Source organism: Carassius auratus, unplaced genomic scaffold, assembly GCF_003368295.1.
Source record: "Carassius auratus strain Wakin unplaced genomic scaffold, ASM336829v1 scaf_tig00215596, whole genome shotgun sequence".
NCBI classification, from domain to species: Eukaryota; Metazoa; Chordata; class Actinopteri; order Cypriniformes; family Cyprinidae; genus Carassius; species Carassius auratus.
Genome location: NW_020528156.1, coordinates 27130 through 39847, shown reverse-complemented (window position 1 = coordinate 39847; position 12718 = coordinate 27130). Strand labels below are relative to the sequence as shown.

Sequence of the window (12718 nt, the reverse complement as noted above, 5' to 3'; positions counted from 1 at the left end):
AGAATAAGAAATAAAATACTGCTGCAAAGTTCTCCACTAAATAAAATACTCTCAGTCTCAAACCAATATCATATAATATTGGTTAATAAAGGCTCTTGTCATGACAACAATATCTATACTTCATGTTGAGCATAAATTTAAAGCCTACTGATAAAAGGACACCGTCAACAGTATTGACGGCAAATAGACTATGTTTGACAGGTGCAATATTTGAAAATCAATAATTATTAATTTATTTTTTTAATTACATTTATATCTGAATTTATGTCAACCTATAGACTTTCACACATCAAAGTGTCATGAATTAATATGTATTTGTGTACAAAATGACATATAAACATATTTTTCTATTCTATTTTGCCTGGAAACGCATCCAAAACGCTTGCGTGTCGCGTGAAAAATAGGCATCGGTTCTATTTCTAGCATGCACGCGTTTTCCGCGATGCGCGTCTCACGCAGGCAGTCTGCAAGCTCTAACCTGTTAACATGGGAGCCGAATTAAAAACACACGCCACGCAGCTTAGACGCATGCGCCACGCATCCAGTGTGTCGCCGGCCTTAGAATCAGCTGCAGGGCGGGATTTGCGTTGAACGCGGAGACTTCCGCCACTTAATATGTTCATTTGGAAACACGAAAATGTACTTATGTTCCGCACACAAAATATTGCATTCCGTCATTCAGTACACACGTGCACCGTACCGAAAGCCCTGTACCGAAAACGGTCCGGTACGAATACACGTACCGTTACACCCCTAATGTACATACATGCTGCTCACATATTATTATAGCCCAGTTTGTGCGGATTACAATGAGACTAGACTTTTAGCCATTTAGATGTTTATAAGCAACTGAAAAAGCACAAATGTCAGGGCATGACAAAACTTCTCCAGGCCCCCAAAATACCCTTAGACTCCAGAGGGTTAAACAAGGGAATTAATATGTACAAAAACTATTATAACCATTGCTTTTATATTATTAGCAATAGAAAGGCAAACATTATAATACTTTCTTGTTTGCCATCAGCATTAAGCAAATTCACATTTACATCATTTAAACAAATCTTTGAATTGCTAATGAACATTTCATTTCACAAACCTTGCAAACTTAGCTGAATCCAGCTGTGAGATCTTGTGAAGTGTGCATGTAACCTACATAAATGCGTGCTTTCTTCGTGACGGTTGGTCCATGTGAATTGAATGCTTTAAACTTTTTAAACTCGTGATTTTTAATTATGCTTCATTGAAAGGTTCGAGTTTTTGAGAATTTCTTGAATAAAATATCAAAAAATAATAATAATAATGCAGATTTATTTCCACAGCCGCCTATTGTCATATTTACCAAGGGTGCCGATATTAATGGCGGGCACTCTGTCTGTCTGTCTGTCTGTCTGTCTGTCTGTCTGTCTGTCTATCTATCTATCTATCTATCTATCTATCTATCAATCATCTGTCTGTATGTCTGTGAATATAAGTTACAGCTTTATAACAAATACTTTTATACAGTGATGTGTAAATATTTCCTTAATAATACAATTAAATAATTACACTATTGAAAATGACCTTTTTTTAGATTACTGTAATAAGAATTTAATCTGTGCATAATATTCATAAAATAATGTCACAACTATTTATGTAAACACTCTTTATGGCCATAAAATAGGCTTCATTTTCATTATGGAATACATAATAATACATTTTATTCAGTGTTCGAATTGTGTCAAAGATCTTGGGGGTCCCCCCCACCCCACCCAAAAAAAAAAACTAATAATATACATTTGTATTTATTTATTTCATATAATAATATCATTTAATTTACTTTACTTGTGAATTTCATTTACTTTGTGTGTTTCAGAACATGTTTTTTACCATATCAAGTCATTCCAACCTAAAATCAGAAGTTTGCGGTAAAAAATAAAGTAGAAAAATTGTGATCTGGACATTTGCTTGACTGGTTGCCTGATTAGCTTTCTTGTTGACTGAGTCAAAATGTGTTGAGGCAGAGTGAAAATGGTAGTCCTTTATCTTAGTGTGATCTATGTCAGTACCTGACAGATCATCATGACAGATGTTTCAGGAAATCCAGCTGGCAATGTATAAGGATTTATAGCTTGACCTCCACTTACATCTGTTTTTTTTACCTCTTTTACTCCCCTTGTACTCTTTTATGGTTTTAGAGCTGTCGTACACCTCAAAGTGTGGATCTGTGATCGACTAGGAGTCCTGGAGCGCCTTACCCCTCCCCTAACATCTAACCCTCTCCTGCCCCTCCCTTCTCCCTGCCTCCCTCCATATTTTCATTCATCAGGTATCTCTAAAGACTTTACAGAAGCCAGCACTAACTGAATGTGGACCTTCGTACTGAGTACTAACAGCTGATCTGGATGCTGTATGTGGTCTGAATGGTCGGCCGGCTGAGGCACTGCTGAATGCGTTTGTGCATGACACAACAGTTATGCACAATTACACCCTCCCCTCACAAAATAAACTAACTCGGCTCTTCTTTTGAATGTGAGATATACATGGTGTTGATATTCTTAAAATATGCTTGTTTTTTCAGTTATGTACTTACAAATTAATGTACAAAGTGTGAAATATATTGAAACCTTATTATTGCAAAATAAACTGCAATTGGGTGATCATTATATGATCTTGAAGGGGGTTTATTTTGCAGTTATGACTGGATGACCGAAACATTTTCCATTAAATAATAAACTTAAAACATAATATTGATGCATCTTCGGTAAAAGTTTTATAACAGTTGTAAATTAAAAATGTAAAAATGTGAAAATGTAAATTAAAATTAAATATATAAATAAATACATTAATGGTCACAAATGAATAAATGAATAAGTAAATAAATTGACAAAATATTTATATATGTTAAAATGATTAAGCTATTTAATAAGTAAGTACTTGAGTAAATAAGTACTGATTAATACATAAATAGACCAGATAACCAGAATATATTTCACACACAGTACAGTTTATTTGTCCTCTGAAGGTTAGATTATTCTAACCTTCCTCTTCCCTGCACTCCTCTTTCGTAGCAGCATGGAAAATCCCTCCTTTCCCTGTATCCCTTGTAACCTCACATGTCACAAATGGAAAGAAAATTGCTAGGTGTTGTCACTGTGTACTTTTAACAGGTCAGAAGAGCTGGGGACTTTGTTGGGCAGTGATTGGTGCTGATTGAACATGCTGTGTTGTTTGCACACACCCTTTCATGTACAGAGCTGTGAGCCTTAAGCCCTTTATTGATCATGCGAAGCTCCGTGGCTGTGCTTAGTCTGGCTGATTGACATGATGCTTCACTTCTGTTTTTGCTTTACCTAAAGGGGTGAAGCAAATGACACAAACTTGATTTACAACAACACTTTGCTGTTGTTTTCAGTGCTTAAAGGGAAAGTTCACCCAAAAATGAAGATTCTGTCATTATTTACTCACCTTCATGTCATTTCAAAACCATATGCTGTTATTTTTGCTGTGGAAAATTACTGAAGTGCAGCTCAAAACCATGCAACAACAGTCTGTAGTGACTATGTGTATATTCCAGGTCTTCTAAAGTCATGCAATAACTTTGTTTGATGAACTGATGGAATATAAAATTTAACACAAGGCTTTGAGGGATAGACTTACAGTCTTCACAATGACTGTATACAGTAAATACTGTATAAAAGTAATAATTTTCACAACTCTCAACTTTAAAAACTGTTTTAGTCTACTTTAGAGTTTTTGTCTACTTCAATTTTTTTTGTCTGCTGCACAGTCAATATTTTGTTAAACGATCCTTTGAATGCATTGTACTGTCCATTACAGCCTTAATTTGATTCCTTTTAAAAATGAAAAATAGTGTTACCCTGACTCAGTTCAGTTCACTGAAAGTTATTTTAAGATTCAGCATATGGGTTTCAAATGACTTTAAAGAATCATTTTTGGATGTACTGTCCCTTAAAAAAACAAACGTTTTAGCTCATTAGAGGACAAATAATAGACAATGCATAAGCACAGTGGTCAATTGCATCTTTACATAGAAAGAAACAAAGAAAAAGCATAGCATTGTAATGCGTTCAGTGTATATGGCCCCTAATTCTGTCAGTTCAGGTCAGGGAAGAAAGAGATCTTAGAGTTTACATCAGATATTCCAGGATTAGAAGGGATTTTTGTCTCTGGTGCTCCTGGAAACTGATGATCTTTTATAAGCTGATAGTGTTTCAGTGTGACATAAAAGATTTTAAATGAATTATTTCACCTAAAAACAAATATTTTGATATAATTTACTGGCCTTTTCCAAATCCATACTTTGACATTCTTGCGCGCAAAACTAAAGTAGTTATCTAACATCATGTCCAAGCTGCTGTTTTACAATGAAAGTCAGGGGTTAACACAGCTGTCCATGATCCCCATCTGCTTTAATTGCATGGGTTTGTGTTCCTCTCAAGAAAGTAAGTCATCACGAGGGTGAGAAAATGACAACTGAGTTTTCTATTTTGGATGAACTATCCCTGATTGATGGTTGCTCTCATTCTGTCTGGGTTCATCCTTTATCGAGTTTCCTCTCACTTCATGCTCTCTCTTCTCTCTTTCCCAGCATATGCGAGAGGCTGCAGAGAGGAGGCAGCAGCTAGAATTAGAGCATGAACAAGCCTTGGCCGTCCTCAGTGCCAAGCAGCAGGAGATTGACCTTCTGCAGAAGGTGAGAGATCATGGTTTCCATCCACACCAAACCTTAGGATGGAGCTCATGCTCATATCAATATTCGGGCAAATACAATGTAAGCATAAAACCAAGTAACAGGGACATTAATCATTCAGTCAGTACTCAACCAAGCAACCTCATGTTTGTAGCATAAAAATCTCAGCTAGTAAAACAGACAAGAAGGCAGTAGAATTTAGTTTGTAAAATTAATGTTGACAATACTGACTCTCAGTTAACCACTTTTTAAAGTTAAACTTAAAAGAGGCATAAGTATTACAATTTGTAATGTAAGTTAGGATGGAGTTCCACTCACGAGCAGCCCTAACCAAAACACTCTTTGACTAAATAATTTTTTTCTATGCAGTTACCTCTTACTGCACTTCTTGTTAATCTGTTACCATTTGATGCTATGTTAACAAACTGGATCAATACAAAAGGAGACAGTCCATGTTTAATTTTATACACAATGTTGATGGTGTATGGATTTCTTATCTAAAACTTTTACATTTTGTTTATATAGAGAGAGAATTGGTTTGAGAGAAGTATTACTTGCTTGTGACCAGTTTGTCAAACAATAGGTGATATGTGAGCAGATTATTGAATGCATAAACTTCTTCACAGCCTTAGTTGACAAGCATCTGAGGACAAATCTAAAATTTGCCAAGTTTAACTTAATGTTATTGCAAACCTTCTTGATATTTCTATCAATATATACACCCAGATATTTAAAATCTGAGATGTCTTGTAGTCTCTCCCCATCTATGACTACATCTGGCTTCACACAGTAGCTTTTAAATTTACAACAAAAAAAAACTTACAGTTTTCGATACATTTAGTTTTAAGCAATTATGTTTTAGCCATTCTGTGTTCTTTATCATTAAGTTTGTTAACTGAACAGCAGCTTGAGATGCACTATTAGCATGTAACAAAAATGTTTAAAATTGAGACAAACATTTGGCAAATCATTTACATAAAAAAAAGAAAATGGGCCCAAGATCGAGCCTTGTGGGACACCTGCTGACAAAGAAACAACACCTGATTGACGATTCTTCACTCTAACCAACTGAGTATGACTCTACCCATTTAATAGTATTTATAGAAAAATCGACAAAATAATTATTGAAAACATCAGCTACTTCAGCTGACTTATTCTGAAGTTTTCCATCAACAACGAGTTTAAGTGATTCAGGATTTATAAAATGATGTCCCATTAATATTTTTAAACTAACTCCAAATAGACTCAGTATTGCCTGCTGCTTTTTCTATTATATTCAGAAAGAAGTTAGCTTTAGCTACCCTTAAAGGCGGTCACACATCGGAAGAGAAGCACAGCGCTGCGTCTAGTTGGTGGGTGTTTTGTTAGGTGATTTTGGGCTGTTCATAGCTGTTTTTTTTAGGGGCTATACTGTATGTGTATTTTAGTTTATTTTACTCTGTCTTAAATATGTTTATTTATCTTTTCAACATTTGCATTAACACGACTATTAAAATTACTAATTTGTTTTGCTAAGGCTGATTTCTTAGCATCATATGTTTGCTACAATTCTACATAACAGTTGAACTAAATAAAAGTCACAGAATTATTGAAATTACATTCTTAATTTAAATTATATATAAAATGTAATTATTTTTTGATAGGTTTTCATAATTTAAGATAGACAGTCTAGCTTTAAGGATCTTTATATATAAAGTATTTTGATAAGATTATTGATGAAGGCATAGTCAAAATGTCTAAGATAGTTTTAATGTAATAATAAGTTTTAATAAAAAATACCAAAAAATCGATCCATTTGACAGGAAAAATGCTTGAAATTGAAGAAACACCCAATAATAAAATCCAGCTGTCAAAGTGCTCCTAATGAAGAGAGATCTTTAATGGAAAACTGTTTCAGCAATTGTAGGTAACTGTCTGAAATTTTCCTCTCATTTCTCATTTGAATGAAGAGAAAAGTGCCACTGTCTCACCACTCAGAGTAAATTACTCTCTAATGAAACAGCAGAGCAGGTGATCAAATCTGACATTTTCTCCAGAACACTTGAACATTGTCACCCTGTGAAACGTTTGAGTTATGGTCTGTCTTTATTGAATGGGGCACTGTGATTACAGAGGAGAATAAACAGAATAAATGAAACACACATGCTCATCAGAAGAAGTCAAGACATTAAGAACCCAGTTTTGTTGTTCTGAAGATGAATCTCCATGCATATTTCTGAAATGTTGTGATGCTGCAGAGGCTGACACTCAAACAGATGTTCCTCTATTCATGTGGAACTGAATGCTGTTTTCCACAGCTGCTGGGAGTTACAATGAATGACCCTACAATGCACTGCAGTCCTTGTTGCCTTAAACCTATTCAACCAAATTTGAGAATAGAACATGTAGGAATATTTTTTGCTGTGACTTTTATTAAGTACACCATACACTGACTTGACCATACACCCGTTCTATATTATTTTTGTGTGGTTTATAGGCTCAGGTTGAGGCTAAGAAGGAACATGAAGGTGCCGTCCATCTGTTAGAGGTGAGTAACAATATCTGCTCATGAATGTCAGTGCATGTGTATGAGAGCCTGCATATAAGCATGCATTTTAAATCGTATCTTTGCTGCCCATGATAGTACAGCACATTCCACATGCGTCATCGTATATTTTCTCATATAAGCCCAAAATCTGGCTACCATATGAGTCACATCTTACTACACCATTTTTACATTTTGAGTTATGTAATAACAATGTAATAAATAAATAAATCAATAAAAGTTATTGTGTAAATATCCTTGCTGACCATTGTTGTGTTTTAAACTAATGTACATCTATTTATTTGCTGTATTCTACTTTCCTCTTTTCATTCATTGCTGGAATTAATAGTCAATTAAGGAAAAGTGTGTGTGTGTGGGGGGGGGGGGCTGTACTCATGGGTCTCTGTGACTTCTGAAACTGAAGAAATGCTCATGTGTGCAACTGTGATTTGTTTGGTTCCTTACATCTGTTGTCACTATGTTACTGGTCTTTTTTTTATTTTATTTTTATTTTTATTTTTTTGCATATCCAGAATCACTTGGACAGCATGCAGGTATTTTCGAGTTACTTCTCCTCAAAGTTGTGCCTCTCTTCCCCGCGTGATTCATTGGGGGTAGTTCCTGTCACCTTGTTTAGCTGTCCTGTCAATTATTGTACCGCTCATCCATGATTGATCTGTAAACATTTGATCAATATCTTTGATCTATATCACCATAGATCAAATTATTGAACCTTTTTAGTACAATCCATTAGTCTTCATAGTCATTTTATACGCCATTTTATGCGACAAACGTTATTTATGTGTTTTATAAATGTTTAAAGTAAAACAGGTCACGTTTTGCTTGTCTTTAAATCCAAACAACTGCTTTTATTGCATTTTTTTTTATAATTATAATTATAAAGTTTTATTTTAATTGTGATCCTGCACCGCAAAACCAGTCATAAGGGATAATTTCTCAAAATTGAGATTCATGCATCATAAACAAGCTTTTAATTGATGTATAGTTTGTTAGGACAGGACAATATTTGGCCGGGATACAATTATTTGAATATCTGGAATCTGGAAATACCCTTTAAATTTGTCCAAATTAAGTTCTTAACAATGAATACTGATAATAAAAAATTTGGTTTTGATATATTTATGGTAATAAATTTACAAAATATCTTCATGGAGCATGATCTTAACTTGATATCCTAAAGACTTTTGCCATAAAAGAAAAATCAAAATCAATAATTTGGACCCATACAATGTTTTTTTGCCGATTGCTAAAATATACCCCAGCGACTTAAGACTGATTCTGTTGTCCAGGGTCACAATTATTAATAACAATATATACATTTTATTAAGTTAAAATGAAATGTATAATTAGTATTTGGAAAATACTAAATAATTATAGTAGTCTATAAATTTAATTGATCATTTCAGTTGTTTAGTTTTTTAGCTTGTTGCCATCCCAGTAGACATTCTAAAAAAAAAGTTGTCATTGAATTACCTCGGATTAAAAGTAAAAGTCTTCGACTGTTATTTTATTTTATTTTATTATTGTAGTTTATTTCTATTTATGTGAAAGCGTTCTGTTGTCTCCTCATTCCTCTTGGGAGGCATTTTTTGATAGTAAAGAAGCTGAACACAGGAGATAAATGAAGATGAGGGCAGACTCTATAGTTGAGGGCATGTATGTACTTTATAATGAAAGTGCTGCAAAAGTCAGTTTGGTCTCTTAATACAGTGGTAAAAGTTTCTCATTCACTGCTTGATCCTTTCTGCTCCTGTGTTGCGATGCATGGGTGCTGCCTTGTGCTAAATCCTGTTAGCGCCTCATGGATATGTGTGTTTGCAGATCAGATCAGCAACAACAAACATGACTGATGGATTACAGAACGTGACATGTCTTCCTTTAATTTCCTTGCCTAAAACGCCATATTTAGTCATTTATGTAACCGTGCATAAACATGTTTCACAAGACATACTGTAAGTATAACAGTTTTGTGTTGACTTGTTAAAATGCAAACTCACATGATCCTCTAATGTGGTTTCTAGTTTTGATGTACACAAGTATACATGTGAGTTTCGTCAAATGATCATCAGCTTTAACTGTTATTTTGGCATGTGTGGTACCCTCCTCCATTTAATAGTACTTCCCATCACTAACATCATGATCAAAACAGAGATTTGATGTACAATAACAGCTGAACATAGATTGACTCCTGTCTTTGTTTGATTCTGTTGGTGTCTGAAGCTGAGAAGTTTCCTTCGCACTAAGAACACAATGCGATTTTTGGTAGGAAAAACCTCCTTTTAGATGTAGGCATTATTTGTAGTATTGTAGGTTGTTTACAACATTCACAGTTGGTAGAGTTGGCAGGCTCTCTTCATTAGCATTCATCAGTTAGTTCATGTGAAGTGTAGATGTTAATAAAGCTGTTACCAGTTTTAAATGTCAATGCTTTTATCACAGACCAGTCAAATTGGTCTGTATGTGTTTTTAACACTAGACATTCTCTTTTCTTTTTCTTTCCAGGCTAAAGTGAGAGAACTGGAGGAGAAATGCCGGACGCAGAGTGAGCAGTTTAACCTGCTGTCAAAAGAGTTGGAGAAGTTCAGGTTGCAGGCTGGGAAGTTAGACATCTTGAGCAGCAGTCAGCTGACAGGGGGTGACTCGCCCGGCTCACCCACCAAACCCCTCACCCTCTCCCAGCTCCTCAACGGCCTCACTGCCCCCTCCGGGAAAGGTACAGAAGGTCATGTGTTGACATATATAATATGAAAGAACCTCAAAATATTTGGGAACTTTTGGGAATCTTTGTCATTGCATTAGAAATTCAAATAATGTTTTCCGAACTAACTTCACTTTTAACTGTTTGACAGTGCCTAAATACTTTTTGGCTTAATTAGAAACAATGTAACAATATATTTTTTTGCAGTATTTTAAAAAAGCAAAAAATATACACATATTTAAGCAGGTCTTGACATTTTTTGCTCATCAGTCTCTTTTGCTAGTGGTTTTCAAAATTGACTCACTCCACATTTTCACTGGCCACAATTTTATTGTTGGGAAATTCAATGTCTAAAGTTACCGCATACTAAAATTTATTTAAATTGATATTTAAATGGCGTTTTTCCCCTAACTGTATTAAATGCATGCGTCATCTTTCATATCGAATTTTTACTTTTTTTTTAATTTTTATAATTGCACTTATAATAAGGCTATATAGGGCTATTAGCAATCAAATGAAATCAGTATTAACAAAACAGATCTTTCCATTGCAGAAGAAAGTGGCAGCAGAAGCGTTATTTAGGTGTAGGGCACCTAAACGATTATTTTTTAAACTATTAATCTAGCGATTATTTTTTCGATGCATCGATTAATCTAACAATTAATTTTTCAGACCGATTCGATTTCAATTATCTCCCCATTAATTGACTACTAACAATTTATACATGTTGATTTACATGAATTCTTTAACATTGCAATATATGTTTATTGCTCTTAAAATTAAAAAATAAAAGACTGACTAAGAATGCATTACTTTGCACTTGTATAGAGATAGCATTCAATAAAACCTTGAAGCCTTGAAAACACATAGCTTACTGAAACAAGCTTACTGAACACATAGGGCCTAGATTACTGAAAAAAAGTTCTTCTTTCAGATGTAAATAACAACAACTTGATGTCTAGCATTCAATAAAAAAGATCACCCAAAATACGTTTAGAGCAATTGAAAGAATACAGTAACCAATGTAAACTTGAGGGCTCTAAGCTAATACAGAGTGCTTTTCCAAAAAAAAAAAAAAAAAAAACAATTTACAGTGGGAGCCAGCAGTCTGTCATGGATAAAAAAAATCTCCGAATGCTCCACATGAAATGTCATTCTATTCTACATGACTCACTGATCAAATAAGGCTTTGACAGCCACCAAAAAAAAAAAGATCAATGCAGAAAAACCCCTGGATTGGTTATATAACGTTGGACAGAATGTTGATCCGGCCATCACGTATATTCAGCGCACATAAGGTAAACGTTTTGCAAACGTTTTTTAGACAAATAAAAACAGGTTGACGAATCGATGCGCATATTTTGCATCGACGTATTTTTTGCGTCGACGTCATCGATGACCTTGACGCGTTGTCCCAGCCCTATTTAGGTGTAATTACATTTATATTATGAATTATTATTTCATATTACTTGATGTTAGTGATGTCATCTTTTTATTTTATTTTTTATACGAATTTGAACTTTGGAAAAAATGAAAAAAATTTATGAGTGAGTCATTGAGCCATCATTCAAATGATTCGTTTAGACATCTGATTCATTCACCAATGAAGGTGCGTGCCTTTATGAATATGCTATTGAATCATTGACTCAAATAATTCAATCAAAAACGTGAATAATTCAGTTACAAAACACCGCTGTGTGTTGCTCAGAGATACGTGACTGTTCTGCTGTGATCTTTGTTTGGAACTATTTTTGTTAACCAAATCGAGCAAAAACAGTCATCATTGACAAAATTTATATTAAATCTTGTATAAAATCAATATAAAATTTGCAATTGCGGTTTTCTGGTTAACCTTCACTCTCTTGGTCGTGACATGTTACTTAACTAGGCTATACTGTATGTTATAAATATAAAAACTAAGTTACTATTTTTACTGTAGTATGTTTCCTCTGTGTGCAGTTGGGTTATTTTGTTTAGATTTCTTCACAAGATTGGCTCAGACATGGACAGGCTGCGTGAGCCTCAGCTGGCGCGTCCTTGTTACTGTTGATTTCCCATTATCAGTTGCAATTTACACCGAATGTAATGAATTCAGAATCATTTTCACTGAAATTTCGATGACTGCCTAATAAGTTGTTTCAATGCCCAGTCAGGCAAGCACATTTCTTTCACTTACCCTTCAAAAACTCCACTTGTCCCACACAAGCATTAATGTCGAGCTCTGTGGCTAGTGCGAGTGACCATATTACCCGCTACTGCTGAAATCCACCCGCATTTGGCACGTGTTAATTTCAAGCCCTGTATTTATTGCTTTAATGAATTAATTTATTTTGTTAAATACATAGATTACAGTTACGTTTTTTTAAAAAAGAAATGAATAGTTTTTATTAAGCAAGGGTGCATTAAATTGATCAGTACAGAACATTGACATTGTTGCAAAAATGTTATTTGAAATAAATGCTGTTTAAAATAAATTTCCACCAAAAATGTATAATAATAAAGAACATTTATTGTTCAGAAAATCAGCATATTGGAATTATTGGAAGGATAACTGAAGATCGCAGTAATGAAAATGTAGCTTTCGCCACAGGAATAAATGACATTTTACAATATATTAAAATAAAAAACTATTATTTTAAATCCTAATAATATTTCACATTTGCTGTTCTGTAATTTGACTAAATAAATGCAGTCTTTGTGAGACTTCTTTAAAAAAAAATGAGAAAATGTTTCTGAACCCAAACTTTTGAACAGTAGTGTATATTTCCTGTCCAAATCTCTTTGT

The 12718-nt window shown here is 34.2% G+C and overlaps 1 pseudogene; it reads left to right on the top strand.

Annotated features, from left to right (window-relative positions):
* Positions 1 to 12718, top strand: part of LOC113095074 (RIMS-binding protein 2-like) — a 98283-nt pseudogene that overhangs the window by 58576 nt on the left and 26989 nt on the right.